General features: G+C 47.9%; 1 long non-coding RNA gene across 2 annotated transcripts; it reads right to left on the bottom strand.

Moving 5' to 3' along the window:
* Nucleotides 1–2,933: 2,933 nt before the first annotated feature.
* On the bottom strand, nt 2,934–10,620 carry LOC137220628 (uncharacterized). Of its 2 annotated transcripts, XR_010941719.1 has the most exons (4): nt 10,484–10,620; nt 7,993–8,106; nt 4,670–6,395; nt 2,934–3,459 (listed from the first exon to the last, which is right to left on the bottom strand). It is a non-coding gene; the product is annotated as an uncharacterized lncRNA (long non-coding RNA). The 2 variants fall into 2 exon arrangements; XR_010941720.1 differs by lacking the exon at nt 4,670–6,395.
* Between the last annotated feature and the right edge of the window lie 371 nt (nt 10,621–10,991).

The raw sequence follows: 10,991 nt of genomic DNA, 5'->3' as shown, positions 1-10,991 counted from the left end.
TCACCTCCCAAAGAGGTAAACAGAAAAATGTATAAATAAGAACAATTCTAAACAAACTGCCCATTTCTCCCAAAATAACAATTTGAAAATAAAAGTATCTGAAAACTTCCTCAATTTATAACAGCTGATTTGCTAACCATCTACACATTGCCATGCCATAGGACACAATTGTAAACTTAAAAAAAGAAATAGATTTAGACGTTTTGTGAATTCGGAGGCAAAAGAAGAAGAATCTGGGAAAAGTAGGATCAGAGTCTCAATTACATTCTTTAAAATCAGGCTGAATATTGGTGAAAATGGGTCAACAAGCACTGTCTTTTTAAAAGGTGGGAGTTCAGTGGGAAAAGGGGATCAGCTTCTCCCAGTTGCAATTCACAAGGGAGCCGCTGAGGACAGGGCCTTTGGATGGGGCGAAGCGAGTTGGATTCAGGAGGAAGCATTAGTGTCAGGTGCTTGGGCTCTAGGTGAGGGCTCCACCCACTTGGGATGCAGGACAGAGAACCTGAGGAGACGTCTCTGGGAGGCTGGAGCGGGTGCTGAGTGGAAGATAGAGGGGGTTCAAGGCACCCTTGACCTACTTCAGCCTTTGGCTCAGGGCTAGAGTAGGGTCCATGGAAGGGGAAGGGAATTCCCTTGTGCTTTCTTTTTCCTCCTCTTTTCACTGTTAAAAAGTAGTTTTTTAAAAAAGGTAAAATCATGACTCTCACATACATATAAAAATAAATGCTTGTTAAAGATTTTATTCAACAAAGGAAGGAACCAGGCACACATGCCAATCTGTTTAAAAGAGAGTCCAAAGAGCAGACCCACTTACAGATCAGGAATATTTAAATGAACGTGCAGATGAAGGAAACACTGGTTGTTCCAGGTGCTGGGAGAGAGAGAAGGCAATTACACCTCTCCTGAACAGGACAGACTGTGCGTGTCTATAAACATTAATCCTTTGCATTGTTATTAGTTACTGTACCTGGTTGAATAACGCCCACCGAAAATTCACATCCATCCGAGAACCTGCGAATGGGACCTTATTTGGAAATACGGTCTTTGCAATGTAATCAAGTTAAGATGAGGTCATCCTGGATGAGGGTGAGCCCCAAATCCAATACGACTGATGTCCTTAGAAGAAGATGGAAGTTTGGACACAGACACACGCACGGGGAGAACATCATGTGAAGACAAGAGTGGAGATCGTAGTGATGTGTCTGTGAACCAAGAAGCCCAAGCATGGCTAGCGGCGGGAAGGAGAAGCTGGAAGAGGTGGGGAGGGATCCCCCAGAGCCTTCAGAGAGAGGATGGACCTGCTGACACCCTGACTTCAGACTTCTAGGCTCCAGAGCTGTGAAACAATCCATTTCTGTTCTAAACCACTTAGCTGGTGCCACTTTGTTACGATAGCCCTAAGAAACTAACACAGGTACCTACAACTTACTGAGACAGAAAACAGCTCAAAGACAATGAAAGACTAGAATCAGACAACCTGGAAGGTTGTACTGTTGGTGGACGATGTTTTCCTACGCCTCATTAAATCTCCTTGTTCTCAGCATCCAAACCTGCGGAGGGCCCGCTTTCAATCTACCTGAGTCCATATATGTCCGAAGTCCTTGATTAGTATAATTCATTTCACATGGATATAGGACATTGGTGAGGCACCCTTTATAACATTTTGTTTAATGCAGACATAATTCTCCATGCCAAAAAAAAAGCCTGACAAATAGTATTTTAATACACATCTCTGTTCCTAACCTGAGGGCTGCCTACTTTAAAATTTGGTTTTATGTCCATATAAAAAAATCAGAGTAGTTGAGATTCACAGAATAACTCTTGCTTCTCTGGGATTCATTGCTGTGTCATTCCATGTTAAGCACTCTTTTTTTTGGCTTCACCACAGGGCTTGTGGGATCTTAGCTCCCTGACCAGGGATCGAACCCGGCCCCCGGCAATGGAGGCACAGAGTCCTAACCACTGGATCGCCAGGGAATTCCCAAGCACTTTTTCTTTGGAAGTATTTAGTAGGAGTGGGGTCCGGCAGAATATGGCCGGCAGGTATGGGAAATTGGGGGAAACATATTAAGCATTTTAATGTTATATTTGGAAAATTAAAAACAGATATTTATTTTATAATACAAACTACAGAGAACAAATAAGTCCCCTGAATGGTGCCTATAGGCAGAAAATAAAGCAAGAAAGGCTTTAGAGGAAGCTCACGTGTTAACACAATGTGTCCTATTCACCTGGATTATAAAATCCAATTTTTTTCTGCTGCTTCCTACTGCCCAGTATGTGAGCTTGCTGTTTAAATATAAGTATGCATATATTTTTAAAATAACATTGGATTTTATAGATACTGTAATAAAGTATAAAAGTAGATTCTGGGACCGTCTTTTGTTTGTATAAGTTAGCACTTATCCTTGAACTTGAGTTGGCAGCATTAGATTACTGTCCAGAAAGATTATTTAAATCTTGCCATGGAGCCATTAAATGTGGTGGGCTTAGACCAAGGACACAGTCTTCGAACCTGGAAGTGGTCTCAGCATTCCAAATTTCAGACATGCCTGTGTGTCTGGACCCACCACCACTGGACACCCCTCATCACTCTACAAGTATGGGACCAGGTATTTCCATCAAACCTCTCATTTTTGCTTACTCTTCTTTTTTCTTTGGGTGGCTGAAGATGGCATCAACAATCTGTGGCAATGTTTATTGTCATATATGGATTCACGCAGGATGGAGTACTTTTTTTCCAGTATGTTGGAGTTCCAGAATTGTTGTGTAACTATGACAGAAATTCTTTTTTTCTTTAAGAGATGCCAACACATTTAATATTTTTAAATTTTATTTATTTAATTTATTTATTTTTGGCTGTGTTGGGTCTTCGTTGCTGCGCGTGGCAGCTGTGGCCAGAGGAGGCTACTCTTCGTTGTGGTGCGCGGGCTTGTTGCTGTGGCTTCTCTTGTTGCAGAGCACGGGCTCTAGGCGCGTGGGCTTCAGTAGTTGTGGCACACGGGCTCAGTAGTTGTGGCTCGCGGGCTCTAGAGGGCAGGCTCAGTAGCTGTGGCTCATGGGCTTAGGTGCTCCGCGGCATGTGGGATCTCCCCAGACCAGGGCTCGAACCCATGTCCCCTGCATTGGCAGGCAGATTCTTAACCACTGTGCCACCAGGAAAGTCCCTGACAGAAATTATTGATTTAAGTGATATTTCAGCCAAAATATTTTAAGAGGACATTTATGTTTATACCTTTGCTTTTCCTGCAAAGGAGAATTTTCGGCTGCACGTAAGATTGGGCAGAACTAGAACATAATATCAGGAATCAACAAAGTGCAGAAGGTTTTGTATGATTCAGCTTTTTCCATTACTAAGATTAAAACAACAATAACAACAAAAGCCAGCCTTTCATAGTGGAGAAACTCATGTGAAAATTTGCATTCTGACAGCTGCTCAAGTTTCCTTTGGAGAAGAATCTAAGAGAAAAATTCAGATTGCTGTTCAAGCCAGTCCAATTTTTCAATCAAATAATCATTAACTGAATTAGCTTAGGACATCAAACTTCAAGTTTTGCAAAAGACTGATTTAATGCCCCTCTTTTCCCTATGTGTGCTGAATAAACCAATAGAGGAAATTGAGCTTAATAATTTCATTAGGCACAATGGCTCAAGATACTGTTGGGAAAGAAATGTGGTTTTCTCAGGTCTTACATATCGTCGTGAAAGCTGATGACAGTTTTGAAGCCACATGAAAATTCTTCAAAGTAAATTAGTCAAATAGAAAAAAAAAAAACATTAATGGTGTTCTGCCCTGGTGATGCTCCTGAAATGCTGGGATTTGCAGATACCGAGCAAAAATCAAAGGAAAACACTCGTTTCTGGAATGTGCTGTATCATGCATCGTCAGTGTTACCTTTCAAACTTCTGCCCAGGAATTGATAAGAAAACCTCAACCAACGGTAATCAACTACATGAAAAGCTATGCATCTGAGGGTTGCCTCAGATGATCCACTTTGCTCTGTATGAAGATCTGAATGTCAGTCAGAAAGTTCTCCACTGGGGTCTGATGATTGGCAAAGGGAAATAAACACTTTTACATGCTGGAGGGGGAGGTGTCGTATTTGTGGAATACTAGGGTAAAAACATACAGCTGTAAACTTCTTAAAATGATTATCTTTCAGCAAATCTTGTCCTATTTGACAATTATACTTGAAAGTTTGAATATGAACTTCCCCTTAGGAAAACACTTAGTGCCCAAACCAAGTCACGGATGTCGAGAATCATTGCTAAAACTGTCTTTTTATACTTTTTCAACCTAAAACTTTCAAAGGCAAGGTTATTGAAAAGTATTCCATGAAAAAGATACATGTGTATCTAGTGCGTATATACGCTGAATTCAGGATCCACTTTCTAGATGCCGTGGCCGAAAAATGTCATCTCAGAGCTTCTCAAGAAACTCCCTTTTCCCCTAATATGCCATCTGTGCCGGCAAACATCTCCAAGAAGAAATTTGGAAGTTCCGGCGTTTGCCAAAGGTAATTTCCAGAAAATCACAACAGAGGTCCTTGCAGGGGGCCTGCTGAGAGCAGCCGTTGACCTTTCCTCCTTTCTAAGGACAACAGATTTCATTCAGGTGCACGCCCTCTGCCCTGGGGAAGCCCGGTGTTGGGGAGTGGGGTGTGGGTACCATTTCTAGTTCCAGGGGTTGGGCTGTGGTGGACTTCTGCCCATCAGCACAGCACAGCACAGCATCCTGGTCACGTCATGGGTCCATCAATGATCATATAATGGAAACTGTCCAATCACATGACCCTCTGACTTCTTGGGGGTTTGCAGACAGACCCACTCTGTCTCCTACTGGACATGAAGGAGAAAGTAGCTGGCTTTGACTTCTACAGGTCCACAAGGGGGACAGGCCTCAGGATAAAACTGTCTCTACGAGAGGAAGACAGCTAGGGTTCCCATATCACGTACCTGAGTCACCACATCAGCCTTCAGGGAAATCCGTCCACCTCCGGACTTCCATTATGGGAGCCACAGCTTCCCCTTTGCCGTTTGAGTTGGATTTCTAATTACTTGTCACATAAGGAATCTTTGCTAAATCTGAATCTCGTGCCAGGAGGCAGGTGTGGCAAATCAAGAAACCCTAAGACACCAAAACTGCCTGGAGAAGGGTACAGCGGTCTTTTGCCCAGTTTTGAAACTAGCGGCTCTTGCTACATGCTTGCAAAATGGTTAAACTGTCTTCATGTACATCTTGGGAAACAGGCCATGTGTCCACCAAGATAGTATCAGGGAACTTGGTAGGGAATGTTCTGGAATGTGTTGGCCAATCTTCATAGCCTCTTGTAAGGTTTTAAAAGGAAAAACAAGAAACACAACTTGGGTTGAAGGTGGCCGAGGAGGAATGAGAGCCAATAATCCCTGTTAATCATGACAGTCCACTGACATGATGACTTTGAACATTTGGAGGTAAAATACCTCTCCTTAAAGAAAGGAAGAGGGCTTCCCTGGTGGCACAGTGGTTGACAGTCCACCTGCCGACGCAGGGGACATGGGTTCGTGCCCCGGTCCGGGGAGATCCCACATGCCGCGGAGCGGCTGGGCCCGTGAGCCATGGCCGCTGAGCCTGCGCGTCCGGAGCTTGTGCTCCGCAACGGGAGAGGCCACAACAGTGAGAGGTCCGTGTACCGCAAAAAAAAAAAAGGGAGAAAACATTCCTATTGAGATCTCATTTTTTACCCACATGTATCTGATTTTTTCCCTTACTATGGACTTTAAAAACTAAACAACACAACAGACCTGATGTCGAAAGGGCCATGCTGAGCCCCGGGCTCCTCTTCTGTAGGAGGCACAAAAACTGCAATGTTTATAAGAGCCGACAATTTTTAAAATGTATCTTTAGAGACAAAAATATCATTTTCGGCTTCCCTGGGGACGCAGTAGTTAAGAATCCGCCTGCCAATGCAGGGGACACGGGTTCGAGCCCTGGTCTGAGAAGGTTCCACATGCCATGGAGCAACTAAGCCCATGCACCACAACTACTGAGCCTGCGCTCTAGAGCCCACGAGCCACAACTAATGAGCCTGTGTGCCACAATTACTGAAGCCCATGCACCTACAGCCCGTGCTCTGCAAAAAGAGAAGCCACCACTCGCCACAACTAGAGAAAGCCTACGTGCAGCAACAAAGACCCAATGCAGCCAAAAATAAATAAATAAAAATAAATTTAAAGGGCTTCCCTGGTGGCGCAGTGGTTGAGATTCCGCCTGCCGATGCAGGGGACACGGGTTCGTGCCCCGATCCGGGAAGATCCCACATGCCGTGGAGGGCTGGGCCCGTGAGCCATGGCCGCTGAGCCTGCGCGTCCGGAGCCTGTGCTCTGCAACGGGAGAGGCCGCAGCGGTGAGAGGCCTGCGTACCGCAAAAAAATAAATAAATAAATAAATAAATTTAAAAAATATATATCATTTTCTTCTACTATTACCATTGGTATTGGTTGGGGTTTTTTTTAGCATGTTATTTGTCTTGAAATTTCCAATAACATTAAAGGAAAGCATATGATTTTTTTCCCCTCAAAACGGAGCTTGGTTTTGGAGTTTGAGGATATTCTGCTGGAGAATCTAGAAGCAGAGAAACTCAAGCTGCCTGCATATATTGTCAGAGGGAGCCCAAAACCAAAAATAATTGAAAGATCATAGAACAGGCAGCAATGTTTGACTGAAGAAGTCAGGAGGAATTTGATTTACCAAAAAAAAAAAAAAAAAATCACTTATCTTTAACTTTTATAGAACTTGTCTGTTTTAAAAGGAGAGAGTAATTGAACTGATTTCCACTTATAGCCGCCTCCCTGCCAAAGTTCTCAAAGCTTGTTTTTTTCTCATGATGATCATACCTGTACCTTGCCTTTCAGTAGCTCCAGGGAGCTCAAAGCATCTTGCAAATATGATCTCATTAGTCCCGATTCTATCCCCAGACACTTTATGCACATTACCCTGCCTTTGTAAAGTGACTGTCAAACTCAAAATGGAAAATGACACCAAATCTCCCGCAGCTCTTTTCTTAAATGCCGTAAGTAGGTAAACGTGTGTATTATTCTAGGTTGTTGGTTGCAAACAGCCAAACTCCCACTGCAGCTAGTTTAAGCAGAAAAGGGCTTTATTAAAAGATACTGAATAGCTCACCAAAATGCCTGGACAGCAGAGGTCCTGGTTCACAGACTGGCCATCCCAAACCTCATTCCTGCAGGGTTCTTTTTAATAGACTTTATTTCTTTTTCTTTTTCTTTTTCTTTTTGCGGTACGTGGGCCTCTCACTGTTGTGGCCTCTCCCGTTGCAGAGCACAGGCTCCGGATGCGCAGGCTCAGTGGCCATGGCTCACGGGCCCAGCCGCTCCGCGGCATGTGGGATCTCCCCGGACCGGGGCACGAACCTGTGTCCCCTGCATCGGCAGGCGGACTCTCAACCACTGTGCCACCAGGGAAGCCCTAGACTTTATTTTTTAAAACAGTTTTAGATCTATAGAAATGCTGAGCAGAAAGTATAGAGCTCCGATAAGCCCTCCACCATTTCCCCTATTAATAAAATCTAACATTAATGTGGTACATTTGTTACAAATAATGAACCGATATTGATACCTTATTATTAACTGATGACTGTAGATTATTCAGATTTCTGAAGTTTTTACCTAATATTCACTTTCTGTTGGCACAGTGATTAAGAATCCGCCTGCCAATGTAGGGGACACGGGTTTGATCCCTGGTCCAGGAAGCTCCCACATGCCGTGGAGCAACTAAGCCCATGCGCCACAACTACTGAGCCCATGTGCTGCAACTGCTGAAGCCCGTGAGACTAGAGCCCGTGCTCCGCAACAAGAGAAGCCATCACGATGAGAAGCCCGCGCACCGCAACAAAGAGTAGCTCCGGCTTGCTGCAAGTAGAGAAAGCCCGCGCACAGCAAGGAAGACCCAATGCAGCCAAAAAATAAATAAAATTTAAAAATAAAAACTACCTTAAAAAAAAATGAAAAATCCCATCCAGGATCCCACATTGCATTGAGTTGTCGCGTCTCCTCAGGCTCCTCTTGGGTCTGACAGTTTCTCAGGCTTTCCTTGTTGTTGATGACCTTGAGAGTTTTGAGGGATTCATCAGGCATTCTGTAGGATGCTCTCCTATCAGAATCTGCCTGATGTTTTCCTCATGATTAGATAGGGAGGATGGGTTTGGGGAAGAAGGCCGTAGAGGTAAATTCCATTTTCATTACATCCAAAGGTCCATACTCTCAACATGATTTATCCCTGTTGACGTGGACCTTGGTTGTCTGGCCAAGGAAGCCTCTGTCAAGTTTTTCTACTGTAATGTTGCTCTTCCCCTGTCCCCCTTTCCACTGTGCAGCACAGGGCTGTTATTCAGTCTGCTTCCAGAAATAGAGAACTGTCAGCGATAACGATCGCGAACACAGCCTTCAGGAACCCCCGGCTGCCTGCGTCCCCTGCAGCCTCCTTCTTGCTCTTCTCCCGATGGAAGGTTAGCACCGTAGCTCCATCACCTGTGCAGCCCTCATAGGCCCCGCCCAGTGCCCTGCACACAGTAGGTGCTTGATGAATCTTTCAAGGCTTGGAATAGAATTGGATTTCACCTGAGAGTTAAGAAAAACCACTCAGGGGGTGCTGGTAGGTGTGTGAGGGTAAGAGCTGCAGGAGCTGAGATCGGCTTGGCCGGTGAATACGCTCGCACAGTGGCCAGGTGCTGGGGCTCTGATCTTGACTGACCCCGTTCCATTCTGCATTTAAACAACCTACTTGGGAAGAGACTGATTTAGGTACATGGGTTTTACTTATTTTCTTTCCCCAGGGGGTGGAGGCTCTCTCAGGCCCCTCAAGTCAGCGGTTGGAGTTTATTGTCATAGAGGTTCTATGTCAGTAGGATCTTCTGAAAGTCCAAGGCCAGGACCTGTGCTGGGCTGGGCCTTGGCTTCACTCGAACTGGACTTGGGGGGTGTCTGCCACAGGTCAGGCCACCTCTGCCCCGTCTCCCTATCGCTGTCCGCAGTGCTGGCTTCCTTACCGTGCACCCTACATCCTTCTCTGCTCGTCCCATGGCCCCACTCACAGCACTCTGATGGGCCTGGGACCACCGTGGCCCCCGCTCCACCAGCCCATGATGCCTTTAGCTCCTGCCCGATGGATTCCAGAAATCAGGAAGCTGATGGGCCCAGGGCTCCCCTCACTGTCAAGGCTCTGTGCCAGGCCTTCTGCAGGCTACCGTAGGGATTCCTCTTGGTCAGCAGCCCCCTCATCCTTGGCCAACTCAGCTGAGGCCCAGAAGGTGGCCAGCAGGGCTTGGGAGGTGGGCAAGTTCCCCAAGACAGGGCTGGGGGCTGCCCAGCAGCCGGGCTTACACGTCATCCAAAGACCTGGAAACAGCCTGGCCTAATTTGCAACTGAAACCAGGAAGGTTTCAGACTCATCCAGAGAAGTTAGAAGGGATGGGGGCAACCAGCACGGCGGTCCAGGAGGAGGCCCTGCCCACGAACGCCTCCAGTCTGGACACCATCCCCACTCACCCTCCCCCTGCAGAGTTAGCCTGGGTTCAACCTATTTCACCAGAATCTGCTTTTATACAATCCACCTAAGCTGTCAGCCGCGTGCTCTTCCAGACCGGATTTTCTCAGTCTGATTTTAAAGGAGCCTCTTGGCATGTTTGTGTGTGTTAAGGGAGGGGGGTGGGGCGGGGCACACAAGCAATGCTTAAGCTAATGTTTACAGAGACTCCGTGGAACCAGCACGACGTAAACAGTAATAAGCAGCCACACTGATGAAGAGCGTGCAGGGCCGTGCGGGACCGCCTTCCCCAGCCGGGCTCGGCCTCGGCGCGGCGTCAGCCCCTTTCGCTGCCAGCAGCCCCCGGGGCGCGGGCGGCCGCGTGGGAGCGCCGGTTTGCTCCTTTCCACTCGCACAGCGCGTTCTTCGAGAAAGTACTTTATGCCTGTCTTAGAACCAGCGCTTCCTCGCGGGCGGGGCTGCGAGTCCGTACTCCCTCCCCCCTCCCCTCCCCCATCCTGAAATCTTCATCTAGTCCTCAGGCGGCCAGGATGCAAGGAAGGGACGGGAGGTGGGGACACACGTGGTCACCCCCCAGCGCCTCAACTGGGCCACAGACCTCCTCCAACCTGGCCCAGCTACCAGGCCTGCCGCCCCTCCTCTCCCCACTTCAGCCCTTCCCTCCCCTCCCTCCCACCTGTCCTCTCTCTCCCTCCCTCCCCATTCACCCCTCCCGTCCCCTCCCTCCCTCCTCTCCCCACCTCTCCCCTCTCTCCCTCCCCTCCCCATTCACCCTCCCCTCCCCCTCCCTCCCTCGTCTCCCCACCTCTCCCCTCACTCCCTCTCCCCCGCTTCCTTCTCACGATGCTGATGCTGCCGCAGCCAAGCTTCCTGAGTCACAAGCATCTGAACACCTCGTGTCTCTCTTCTTCCCGCCCCGGTGTGTGCCCTTCCTCTCACCTTGAATTTTCTCCTTCTAGGCTCGGCTGCCCCAAATCCCACCCTCCTCTGAGCCCAGACCACACCGCCCAGGGCGGGCGCCCAGGGGGCAGAGGGGGCTGAGCCCAGCTTTGCACGTGTTTCATTGCGAAGGACAGTAGGACCTCTAGGAGGGATGGGGGTGGCGCTGTGGGAGGGGCTCAGGGACAGTCCCCAGGATGCGGCTGTCCTCACCTAGAGCAGCAGCACAGAGCCGGAGACCGGGGTCCCCCAGGACCCCCTCTGCACCCTGCTGGCTCCAGGACCCCTGCAAATATAGCCCGGGCTGGGCCCTCCTTAAGGGGAGGGACTTGGCTTCACCCTAAAACTGTTAACTCCCCCAGGCCTGGGGGCAGCGGGAAGGGGGGTGCCCAGGAGGAGATTTCCACTGGACTAAAAAGAGAACTTCCTGCTGGGACCGTTGTAGGGGACCGCAGTAGCTGGTGGCCAGGCGTCCTTCCAGAGACGTTTGCCTTCCTCTGTCACTCGT

This window comes from Pseudorca crassidens, chromosome 3, assembly GCF_039906515.1.
Source record: "Pseudorca crassidens isolate mPseCra1 chromosome 3, mPseCra1.hap1, whole genome shotgun sequence".
Classification (NCBI taxonomy): domain Eukaryota; kingdom Metazoa; phylum Chordata; class Mammalia; order Artiodactyla; family Delphinidae; genus Pseudorca; species Pseudorca crassidens.
Note: the sequence above shows the minus strand (reverse complement) of the source record. Positions and strands in the feature narration are given on the sequence as shown.